The sequence below is a fragment of the Macaca mulatta genome, chromosome X (genome assembly GCF_049350105.2).
Source record: "Macaca mulatta isolate MMU2019108-1 chromosome X, T2T-MMU8v2.0, whole genome shotgun sequence".
NCBI lineage: Eukaryota > Metazoa > Chordata > Mammalia > Primates > Cercopithecidae > Macaca > Macaca mulatta.
In genome coordinates, this window is record NC_133426.1 from 104659251 (window position 1) to 104671809 (window position 12559).

The following is a 12559-nucleotide window of genomic DNA, read 5'->3' on the forward strand; positions in this document are numbered from 1 at the left end:
AATAAATCTTGGCCTAGAACGCAGGTCTCTAATTGGTAGGACAATGCTGCTCCATGCAATAATGGATCTTGTGAGAATTCTTAATCTACATAGAAACCCCCAGTCTCATAGTATCTTTTGTTACCTTTGCCAGGTTTGGGGAATTCTGACATCTTAGTGAAAGAGCTGTGAAATGGCAGAGGTAGTCAGGCCTAGCAATATATGTGGCAGAGAGTACAGCATGAATGAATGTAGCCTGCTGAATACTGCCTTCTTTTTTTTTTTTTTTTCACTACAAAATAATTTATTTGAACACACAGCTACAGTGCGAGACTCCTATGTACAAGCACATTGACGCTGCTGACTACCCTCAACGAGGGGATGCTTTTCTTCCCCCTTGCCGTGCCTTCTTAACTCCAGTCCTCTTTTTGGTCTCAGTGAGCTCCATTACCCTAAAAGAATTCAACTGAACGTAATTCCCTTGCTATGCACTCATTTTGGTATGAGTAGATTACAGATTTTCTCAAGTATGAAAGATTGAAAAAATGAAAAATTAAATGAGAAAATTCTTCTTGAATGATGAGGCCTCTCCTTCTGGAGACCACCAGTCCTTCACTGTGCTCTTTCTAGTGTGCTGCTGAGTGGGCTGACCAACTCATATGGGGTCCTAATGCCTCGATGCGACTTCAAGATTCAAAGCAGTCTCAGAGCAACTGGGTCCACTTCCTTGGGATGCAGATGTACAAAGCCCTTCTAGAAGGTCTGTGCATTGTTGAAAGAAAGCAGAAGGCAAAAAAAAAAAAAAAAAAACAAAAAAAAAGTTTCCAGCTGTGGATTCATATTCATTTCTCATGTTGGGCAGAAATAATACCTGAAAGTTAGGAGGTGGCCATTTTGTTTTAGAGAGAATTGGGGAATCTTCTTTTTGAAGCTTTACTATATTCTGCTTTAGCAGAAAAAATAAAAGGATGAGAAACTGAGCAGAAGGACTCAAAGAGAAATAAAATTTTGATTTTTCAAATAGACATGGGACAAAGATAAAAGGCCAACTAGCTTTCTTTTCCTATACTTCAATTTGTCTTGTTCTCACATTAACCCGTGTACTGCTGTGTTTAGCTTAACCCCACAATAAGTAGCTCCAATGTTTACCAGCAAATCAATACTTTTTGTAGAAAAACAAAGAGTCATTAGGGTGTGCTAGAATGATAAGGGTGGTAGCTGATTCAATTTCCCTAAAACTCTGACTCAGTTTCTTTATTTTAAAAAAAGACAGGGAAAAAAGATTTTGTGTGTGCTAGTATGAACAATTTTGCTATAGTGTACCACTACTTAGAAAAGATGGCAACTCAATGTTTAAAACCCAAATAAATCTTATAGTCTGCCTTTATAAAACAAAACCAAAGAAAAACAAACAAAAACACTTGCCGTCCTCTAGAATAGTTATTTATGTAACAAACACACTTTTGCCACAACAGGGCACATTAGAGAGTAATTAAACTCACTGGATCATCTCCATTTTGAAGGCACCTTGATTTAACACTGCACAGGGAAATAATTAGATGAATTTGAAACCATAGTCTTAGGGGAGAAAAATAGCATAGAATATATCCCAAGGAGGGATTGTAGGCAGCCTCAGCTACCACTATTATACAGAAGATTCCAAAAATAAAAGTGGAGAACAGGCTGTAGAGTACTGTGTACTCAGTAGCTTCCAGCCTGGCTTTTTAGTGTCTAGTGTCTATGCTTGCAAATTCTGGGAATTCTCTACCCTCAGAATCGGGAAGTGCTTTTCAGAAAGCCAAATTCTAAGTTTCCACAGCTGAATCTCTAAGAGAGATTGTAAACCTCACTTGATGGGGCATTGATTTTAATCTTCTTCTTCTTCTTCTTCTTTTTTTTTTTTATTACCTTCCCCTCCAGTATCCCCTATGTCCACACTCCTAACTCAAGTTTAGAATGTGTAAATGGAAGGATAAAATAAGTGGAAAGTTCACATTCGGAAATAAGCAAAACTCTAAATGTGTGGGGATAGTAACAGTACAGTGGTTGTTAAGAGTTCAGGTCCTGAATTCAAATAGGCCGGGGTTTGTGTCCCTGATCTACTGGGTGCCACTTGAATTTAACTCCTTAGAGAGGAGCTCCCCATTTAGCTCCTCTCTAAGTGTCAGGGAGAGCAGGGAGGAGGATATAAGTAAATACTAAAATCACCTTTTTACTAAAAACTCTAACATACTGGCACAGAACATGACATTCCTACCTTAAGCAGGTGGGAACAAGAAGCAGAGATATAGGCCATTGCCATTAAGTGACCTCATATGTACTTGTAGTACCTGAGATGTGGGAAAATTCAAATATGGGAAACTTTTCTCTGGCTTTCTCTCCTCCTTGAGGGCAGGGGCTGTGTGAAATCACCCTTTATAGGCTTTGTAGTGCCTTGCTACAGTGCCTGGCATTCAACAAGGGAATGAATGAAGCACAGTATATGCGGCCGAAAGACATGATTTCCCAGGAGACAGAATTGGGCTGTGTTCCCTGTGTTCTCCAAGACATAATAACTGAGGAGTGTGGGGCGGAGTGCTGCTGTGGAAATATTACAGGGGTCAAAGCAGGTCGAACCCGGAGACAAATTTGCAGTTGCACATGGCACTGCCTATTAACATACATGCTCATGATTAAACTAGATTTAGCGTTCATGGGACAAAGTTCAATATGTCATAGGGAACATGAGAAAAAAACATGCGCCTTCTTGGGGAGCCACTGTCACCTTGGGTTCTCTGGAGCATTCTTTTTTTTGTTTTTTTTTTTTTTGCATTTGCCCCACTCTTCCCTCCTGGTCAATTTTTCTCAAGCTTCTGGAAGGCATTTCTATTTGTACCGCTTCTTTGGCCTGGGGAGAATGGCTTGGTGACCTGTGGATCTCTCCCTGACCCACAGCCTCTGGACTCCTCTGAGGAGGATAATTATGTTTCAATGGGCAGGTGCTGAAGCAGTGTTGGCATGCTAAGATTGAATCAGCAAGAACAGCTATCAAGGATGGGACTGTGCAGGAAAAGCAGGATTTTTTTTTTTTTTTTTTATGGTTCCATGCACCTGTTAGCTGCCACTTATTCACCTGCTCATTGGTGTGTTGGTTGGATTTTTTTTTCTAATGAGACTTTCCCTAGTTGTATTTGGCAAATGATGTGTGGAAGCTATTTATTCTCTGCCTCCCACGGACCCTCAGGCTCACCTCAAATCATCCAGGCCTTGGCTGTTTTCCCCTTATTTCTTATTTCTTGCCACCTGGTGTCCTGTCAGGCCAATTTTTGGCTGCATTGGTTTTTGTCTGCCGAGTTGTGCTTGGCAGAATTACCTCTCCCAGAAGAGCTATGCACTAGAGATAGTGACATGGCCATTTGGGCAATGGACTGTAGGGGCCACAGCTTGGTCTTGAGTGGAATGCACAGGCAGTGAGGGCACAAAGCTCAGGTGCGGCAGTGTATGGCTGGGACAGTCTTCAGCATTAGCAGGCCTGCAAAAGTGGCCCCCCAACTCCATTCCCCATACCCTACACACAGGCCATGTCATGTACAGGTTGGGAATGTGGGTTCTGGTATCAGACTATTTGACCTCAAATTCTAATTCTGCCTCTTATTAACTCAATGACCTCGAATGAGTCACTTGATGTCCCCCAGCCTGAGTTTCCCTGTTGAAAATACGGAAGGAAAATATGAGAGTGACTACCCCCTAGACTGTTGTGGGCATGACATTGGATAATCCATGTAAAGCACTTGGCAGAGTGCCTGGCAAATAAGAAGTGCTCTACAAATGTCAACTCTTATTTTACAATTCATGGAAGTGTATTTAGACTTTGGGGATTTCATTTCTGCTTTGAATTTGTGCTTCCCCAGTTGGTTTTCTTGGCACAGGTCTCTGGGGAATAGGGCATTTCAGGCAGAGATATGGGAGAAGCGAGGCAAAACTACTGGAACCTACTTTGAGGCCTGAAATAAAACCATCCAAGCTGGAGGCGTAACGCTGGGGGATTAGGCTGCTTACAAGCTAGGAAATGATGGTCTCTGGGCTCTGCCAGAATCTCCTGTAGGCAGAGTACTCTGTTCTGCCTAAGGCCTCCCCTGGCTGTTAAAGCATCTGCTTAGACTGTATTTGTTTGTCTAACTGCCAGATCCTGGGGCACTCAGATGCTTATGTTCATCTTGAAGCTGTTTTAGTATTTACTAGCTTAAAAAAATCCTTGGAATTTAAATATGAAAACCAACAGTAAAACAAGGGTAATGATCCACAATCAGGCACGCAAAATCAGGAAGCATCAAACTTACAACTGTGTACCAAAACAAATATTTATAAGTTAAGGTAGCAATAGAAAATGCTACAGAATGAGCCAATTAATGTTGCCATGGGCAACAAATTGTAATGTTGACATATCTCTAGGATAACTTTATCAGCAATATCAGTATTACGCTTTTAAATGTTGAGTTTTATGGGTAATGGGTTAATGTATCATGACATCCTTTCTTGGGGTGAATCAGAAACTCTCCCTTATTTTGGTCATTGTTTCAGAAAAACTTATTAAGAATGGATGTTATGAGTAGGATGAATAAATTAATGCCTTTACAGTATAAAGCTTTACTTTTGGCCAGGTGCGGTGGCTCATGGCTGTAATCCCAGCATGTTGGGAGGCCGAGGTGGGTGGATCACAAGGTCAAGAGATCGAGATCATCCTCGCCAACATTGTGAAACCCTGTCTCTACTAAAAATACAAAAATTAGCTGGGCGTGGTGGTGGGCGCCTGTAATCCCAGCTACTTGGGAGACAGAGGCAGGGGAATCTCTTGAACCTGGGAGGCAGAGGTTGCGGTGAGCCGAGATCACACCAAAGCACTCCAGCCTGGGCAACAGAGTGAGACTCCATCTCAAAAAAAAAAAGAAAAGTTTTACTTTCAGTACTCAATGATCTATAAGTTTTCAGGATTCAAAGATCTTTTCTGGATCTCTTTATTTATTTATTTTTGGTACGGGGTCTTGCTCTGTTGCCCAGGCTGAAGTGCAGTAGCAAGATCCTATGGTAACTCACTGCAACCTTGAACTCCTAGGCTCCAGTGATCCTCCTGCGTCAACCATCCGAGTAGTGGGGACTACAGGCTGTGTACCACTATGCCTAGCTAATTTTCTAATTTTTTGTAGAGACAGGGTCTTGCTTTGTTGCCTAGGCTTGTCTTAAACTCCTGGCCTCAAGCGATCCTCCTGCCCTGGACTTCCAAAGTGCTGAGATTTCAGGCATGAACCACTGAGTCCAGCCCAGGTCTCTTTTAGATACCTAAGAAACCCTAGAGAATGTTTTGCAATTCGCCAAGGAGTATAAAAAAAAAAAAGGGGGCTCATCATTCTGGCACCTGCTTCAATGGCAGAGGTGACACTGATGACCTAAGCTGCACAGGTCTTTGAGATGGAGGCAGGTTCTAAGGTAGAATGGCCTGATGAACAGTGAGGAGACAGTTGGTATGCCAAACCTGGAGCCTCCTTACGAAGTCCTACGTGGCTCCAGATGGCTCCCAGGAGGTCATGTTATTTTCAGGGTCTCAGATAATGCAATTACTATCATTGGAAAGAAATGTTCGAGAATGTTAGACATCTAGAGATAATCAGAATTTATTGAAATGGATTTAGAAATTGAACAACATGTTCCTAGATGGTACAAAAAAGAGAGGTCTTGGCCCTTGAATCTTACAGGCCTTGGGCGCACTGTTTATCCAACCTGCCCTCAGAAAGTAGGTTAAATTCAGGGAAGATCCACCTCTATCATCAGTCATAACGTCTGTGCTGATCTCCAGTGGTTGCCACATAGCTTTTAGCCAAGACCTGTTTAGAATCACCCCATTCACAAGAAGGTAATCTCAAGTTTTACTATCACTTTAACTTTAAATTTTGACCTTAGGGTTACCCCAGAAACTTCAGAGAAGCCACGAGTTTTAAATACCATCCAGTCTAAATCTTTTTATTTTATCGATGGAGAAATGCAGCAAAGAGGAGAGTGATTTGCTCAAGGTCACATAGCTAGAACACAGAAGGGCCTTCACTAGAATCCAGGTACACTAACTCCCTATTTAATATTCTCTGAAGTCCCCTATAAAAATAAGGTTTTGCAGCCTCACCAGCCCAGACTGTTGCTTAGATTGTATGCAAACAAAGCATGTTTTTTTATTTTTTAATTTTTCAAATTTTAATTTTTTTTTTTTTTTTTGATACAGAGTCTTGCTCTGTCACCCAGGCTGGAGTGCAGTGGCACGATATCGGCTCACTGCAAGCTCCGCCTCCTGGGTTCAAGTGATTCTCCTCCCTCAGTCTCCCGAGTAGCAGGGACTACAGGCACGTGCCACCACGCCCAGCTAATTTTTTGTATTTTTTAGTAGAGATGGGGTTTCATCGTGTTAACCAGGATGGTCTCGATCTCCTGACCTCGTGATCCACCTACCTCGGCCTTCCACAAAGCATGTTTTAATGGTTTTGAGGAATTATTGAGAGTACTAAACACATTTTGGGGTGGAAATGAAGTCTAGAGTATTTTGATAAAGTTGCCACTTTGTTTTTCCACTAAGGATTTGCCTCTGCAACTCTCTCAAGGAGTTAAAATTCTCTACAGTTGTCAGTAATTGTGTGTGTGCATAAATAGGCAGTACAATTCAATAGAGGAGTTAAATATATGATTAAGAGATATATTGCAATCAATGGGAAACTGTCGTAGCTTAGCATAAAGAAGGCTGTTTTTTGTTGTTGTCGGGAGAGACTTGTTTTCTTTTAGTCTTTTGATGCTTTATTAATTGTGATAAGGATGGTTAAAAATGATATTTTCCTCATAGGAATAGCATGGTCTTAGAAAATTTCAGCTTGCTCAATGCTCAAAGAGTTTAAGAATATTATGTACGATATTGAGATCCACATTTTCTTCTCATCTTAACCTTGACATGAGTTCTGAGTCCAGTAATTTCTTGTTCACTGTGATGTTACCAAAATATGACTCTAGAAAAATTTCAAAAACTATATGCCTTGTGAAAAAAAGGAAAGCTAATAGAAAGTAGGCCCTTAGGAAATGAGGTAGTTATGAAGCCAGGTATGGCAGAGCATGGTTCTCTTACCCAAGCCTAAGACTTATAAAAACACAGATGGCCGGGCATGGTGACTCACGCCTGTAATCCCAGCATTTTGGGAGGCCAAGGTGGGTGGATCGCCTGAGGTCAGGAATTTGAGACCAGCCTGGTCCATATGGTGAAACCCCATCTCTCCTAAAAATACAAAAATTAGCAGGGCGTGGTGGCAGGCGCCTGTAATTCCAGCTACTCAGGAGGCTGAGGCGGGAGAATCGCTTGAACTAGGGAGGCAGAGGTTGCAGTGAGCTGAGATCGTGCCATTGCACTTTAGCCTGGGTGACAAGTGAGACTTCATCTCCGGAAATAAACAAAACAAAACAAACAAAAAAAACCAAACACAGATTACTGGGCCCCTCCCTGAGAGCTTCTTTTTTTAATTTTTAATTTTTAACATCATTTACTTATTTTAATCCACAAATAAAAATTGTTTATATTTATCATGTACGACATGTTTCGAAATATGTATCCATGTGGAATGGCTGAATTGAGCTAATTAACATATGCATTACTTCACATACTTATCACTCTTTTATCACTTAAAATCTTCTCTCTGATCAATTTTCAAGTATACTATACATTATTATTAACTATAGTCACCACATTGTACAAAAGAGCTCTTGAACTATTTCTCCAATCTAACTGAAATTTTATATCCTTTAACAAACATCTCCCCAGCCTTCCACTCACAGCTCTAGTAACCACCACTTTACTGTCTGCTTGGATAAATTCAACTTTTTTAGATTCTACATATAGGTGAGATCACACAGTATTTGTCTTTCTTTGCTTTACTTATGTCACTTAACACAGTGTCCTTCAGGTTCATCCATGTTGTTGCAAATGACAGAACTTTCTTTTTTAAGGCTGAATAGTACTCCATTTTGTATCTATACCACATCTTCTTTATCCATCTGTTGATAAACACTTAGGTTGATTTCATAGTTTTGCTATTGTGAATAGTGCCGCAATAAACATGAGAATGCAGATATCTCTTCGACATACTGATTTCATTTCCTTTGGATTTATACCCAGTAGTGGGATTGCTGGATCACATATAGTAGTTCTATTTTTAGTTTTTTTTTGTTTTTTTTTTTTTTTTCAGAATCTTCCTACTGTTCTCCATAATGGCTGTACTAATTTTCATTCCCATAAACCGTGTAGAAGGGTTTCCTTTGCTTCATATCCTTTCCAGCATTTATCTTTCATCTTTTTGATAAAAGTCATTTAACAGAACAGATGAGATGATATCTCACTGTGGTTTTAATTTTCATTTCTCTAAGAAATACAAGGCATCCAAGTAGGAAAAGAAGAAGTCAAGCTCTCTCTCTTCACAGATGATATGATCCTATCCCTAGAAAACCCTAAAGACTCTACCAAAAGGCTCCTGGAACTGATAAATGACTTCAGTAAAGTTTAAGATACAAAATCAATGTACAAAAATCAATAGCATGTCTATACACCAGTAAGTTTCAAGCTGAGAGCCAAATCAAGAATGCAATCCCATTTACAATACACACACACACACACACACACACACAAAATAAAATACCTAGAGATACATCTAACCAAGGCGGTGAAATATTTTTACAAGGAGAATTACAAAACACTGCTAAAAGAAATCATAGATGACACAAACAAATGGAAAAACATTCCATGCTCATGTAAACTACTGTCATTTTAAACAGAAGTAAAAAATTTTTATTTATTTATTTATTTCTTTTTTTTTTGTTCTGTTGGGCCTAGGCTGGAGTGCAGTGGCATGATCTCTGCTCACTGCAACTTCTGCCTCCTGGGTTCAAGTGATTCTCCTGCCTCAGTCTCCTAAGTAGCTGGGATTACAGGTGCCTGCCACCATGCATGGCTAATTTTTTGTGTTTTTAAGTAGAGATGAGTTTTCACCATATTGGTCAGGCTGGTCTTGAACTCCTGACCTCAGGTGATTTGACCACCTTGGCCTCCCAAAGTGCTGAGATTACAGGTGTGAGCCACTGTGCCCGGCAAAAAACAACAACCAAAAGCTATTTTAAATTTCACATGTAACCAAAAAAGGGCCCAAATAGCCAAAGCAATCGTAAGTAAAAAGAACAAAGCTGGAGGCATCAATCACATTACCCAACTTCAAACTATACTATAAGGCTACAGTAACCAAAAGAGGGTGGTACTGGTACAAAGACAGACACATAGACCAATGGAGCAGAATAGAGAACCCAGAAATGAAGCCACAAACCTATAGTCATCTGCTCTTTGACAAAGTTGAAAAAACAAACAAACAAAAAGGAATGGGGAAAGGACTCCCTATTCAATAAATGATGCTGGGATATCTGGTTAGCCATATGCAGAATAAAACTGAACCCCTACTTTTCACCATATACAAAAATTATCTCAAGATGTATTAAAGATTCAAATGTAAGACCTCAAACTATAAGAATCCTAGAAAAACACCTAGGAAACACTTCTCTGGACTTGGTAAAGAATTTATGACTAAGTCCTCAAAAGTAACTGCAACAAAACCAAAAATTGACGAGTGGTACCTAATTAAACTAAAGATCCTCTACATAGCAAAAGAAACCATCAACAGAGTAAACAGACAACCTACAGCATAGGAGAAAATATTTGTAAACTATGCATCTGACGAGGGTCTAATATCTAGAATCTACAAGAAACTTAAACAATTCAAAAAGCAAAAAATAAATAATCCTATTAAAAAATGAGCAAAGGACATGAACAGACACTTGTCAAGAGATGGCACACCAGCAGCCAACAGACTAATGAAGAAATGCTCCACATCACTACTCATCAGAGAAATTCAAATCAAAACCATAAGAGATACCATTTCACACCAGTCAGCATGGCTGCTATTAAAAAGTTAAAAAACAACAGATGCTGGCGAGGCTGCAGAGAAAAGGGAATGCTTATACACTGCTGGTGGGAAAGTAAATTAGTTCAACCCCTGTGGAAAGCAGTTTGGAGATTTCTCAAAGAACTTAAAACAGAGCTATCCGTCAACCCAGCAACCCCATTACTCGGTATATACCCAAAGGAAAATACATTATTCTGTCGAAAAGACACATGTACTCATATGTTCATTACAGCACTATTCACAATAGCAAAGACATGGAATCAACCTAGGTGTCCATCAGTGGTGGATTGGAGAAAGAAAATGCGGTACATACACATCATGGAATACTACACAGCTGTAAAAACATAAAAGCCTGTTCTTTGCAGTAACATGGATGCAGCTGGAGGTCATTATCCTAAGCAAATGAATGCAGGAACAGAAAACCAAATACTGCATGTTCTCACTTACAAGTGGTATAAGTGGGAGCTAAACACTGGATACTGATGGACATAAAGATGGGAACAATAGACACTGGGGACTACTAGAAGTGGGAAGGAGGGAGGAGGGCAAGGATTGAAAAACAATTGGGTGCTATGATCAGTACCTGGGTGACAGGGTCATTCATACCCTAAATCTTAGCATCACACAATACACCCAGGTAACAAACCTGTATATGTATCCCCTAAATCTAAAATAAAAGTTGAAAAAAAATTTCATTTCTCTGATGATTAGTGATGTTGAACATTTTTTCATATACCTGTTGGGCATTTGTATGGCTTCTTTTGAGAAATACCTCTTCAAATCCTTTTCCATTTTTTAATTGGGTTATTTGTTTTCTTACTATTAATACAGTTTCAGATCTAACAAGTTCCCAGGTGACGCTGATGCTGCTGGTCCAAAGACCACACTTTGAGAACCACTAATGTAGTTCATTTCTTTAAAAAATATACAGAGTACTTGTTTACAGAGTACCCAGAGTACCTTGAGGATCGCACTGTGCTGAGAGAACTGATAGAGGTACATGGTCCAAAGTCAAAGCAACGGGATCCCAGTGTGCCATGAACATGGGCCCATGACCTAGACCATGAACTGAAGTAGTGAGTTATGAGCAGGGACCACATTTTGAGAACCTCTGGTATAGAGAATGCGGAGGCAAAGTGCTCCTTAGACATACTAAGGGACCAGATGATTGCAATACAGTGTAATAATAAGGTGATGCTTTGAGTATATACTTTAGGCAGAGACTTTCATGCTATCATACTTTCATGATATTATAAAGATTGTATGAAAGAAATAACTAATGTTTCGAGTACTTTCTTTTTATCACAGTATATATCTTGATAGTATGTTAAGTATTTTACATGGATAAACCCATCCATTCCTCACAGCAATCCTGAGGTAGGCACTATTATTATCACTATATTACAGATGAAGAGACTGAGACCCAAAACAGTTAAGTACCTTGTTCAAGGTCATATATCTAGTAAGTAGCAGAGGTAGGTTTAGAATTCAAATTCAGTTCTGTGCCCTTTGCCACTACACTACATTCTCAGAAGAAAAGTGTGATTAACTTTCATGGGTTGAGAGAGAGAGAGAAAGGGAGAGAGAGAGAAAGGTGAGCAGGGAAGGGCTTCTAAACATGACATCTGAGGTATATATTAATGAAAACACAGAAAATAGAAAACTGTGCTAGAGAGGGGAGAGGATCATTCCAGATATAGGTGGCAATACACTGAACACGTGCTCTTCCGTTTGGGTTAGCAAGTGGAGAAGATAAGGGTGGAGGTAACAGGGAAGAAAAAAAATAAAAATTTCGAAGTTCTAGTACACCCTGGCAAAAAGAGGAGTTCCTGGGTGCCAAAGAGAACAGCACAAAGGCACCTGGGGGGAGGGTCAAGGCATTACAGAGACGGAAGGCAGTGGCAGATTTGAGGAGTCACCTGCATAATCTCTGGAGTCAGTTAATTTGTGTGTCTGCCACCTACAAGCTATGGGGCTTCCGTCAATTTCTCCAAGCCTTTTGGGTGTTAATTTCTTCATCTGTGATTAGGTACTGATCACAGTACCTTCTTCAGAGAATTGTTGGGATGCTTAAGTGAGACAATACACATAAAATCATCTGAACAGTGCCTGGCATATAGTAAATGCTTAATAAAATGTACTTGTTTTACTTTTACAAAATAGTAATGTTTACATCATAGGAGCCTAGTGATTCTCAAAGTGTGGTCACCCAGTAGCATTGGCATCATCTGGCAAGTTGTTAGAGATGCGCATTCTAGAGATCCACCTCAGTCCTGCTGAACCAGAAAACCTGGGAGTGGGGCCCAGCAGTCTGTTTTAGCAGGCCCCTCCAGATTATCTGATGTGTGAGGAAGTTTAAGAACTACTATTCTAAGCATTTCACATGAACCAAATTCATTTATTCCTCATAACAACCTTGTGAGTCAGGTACTATTATCATCTCTATTTTACAGATGAAGAAACCGAGGCATAGAAAGGTAAAGTCCAGGATCACCCAGCTAGTAACTAGTGGAAACAGGATTTGTACCCCATCAAAATTTTTTTTAAATTTCAAAAATCTTTTAGCAAGAACTTTTTTG

At 40.0% G+C, this 12559-nt stretch overlaps 1 pseudogene; it reads left to right on the forward strand.

Annotated features, from left to right (window-relative positions):
* The first annotated feature begins 657 nt into the window (after positions 1-657).
* LOC100427880 (nck-associated protein 1 pseudogene) overlaps positions 658-12559 on the forward strand; it is a 199114-nt pseudogene continuing 187212 nt past the window's right edge.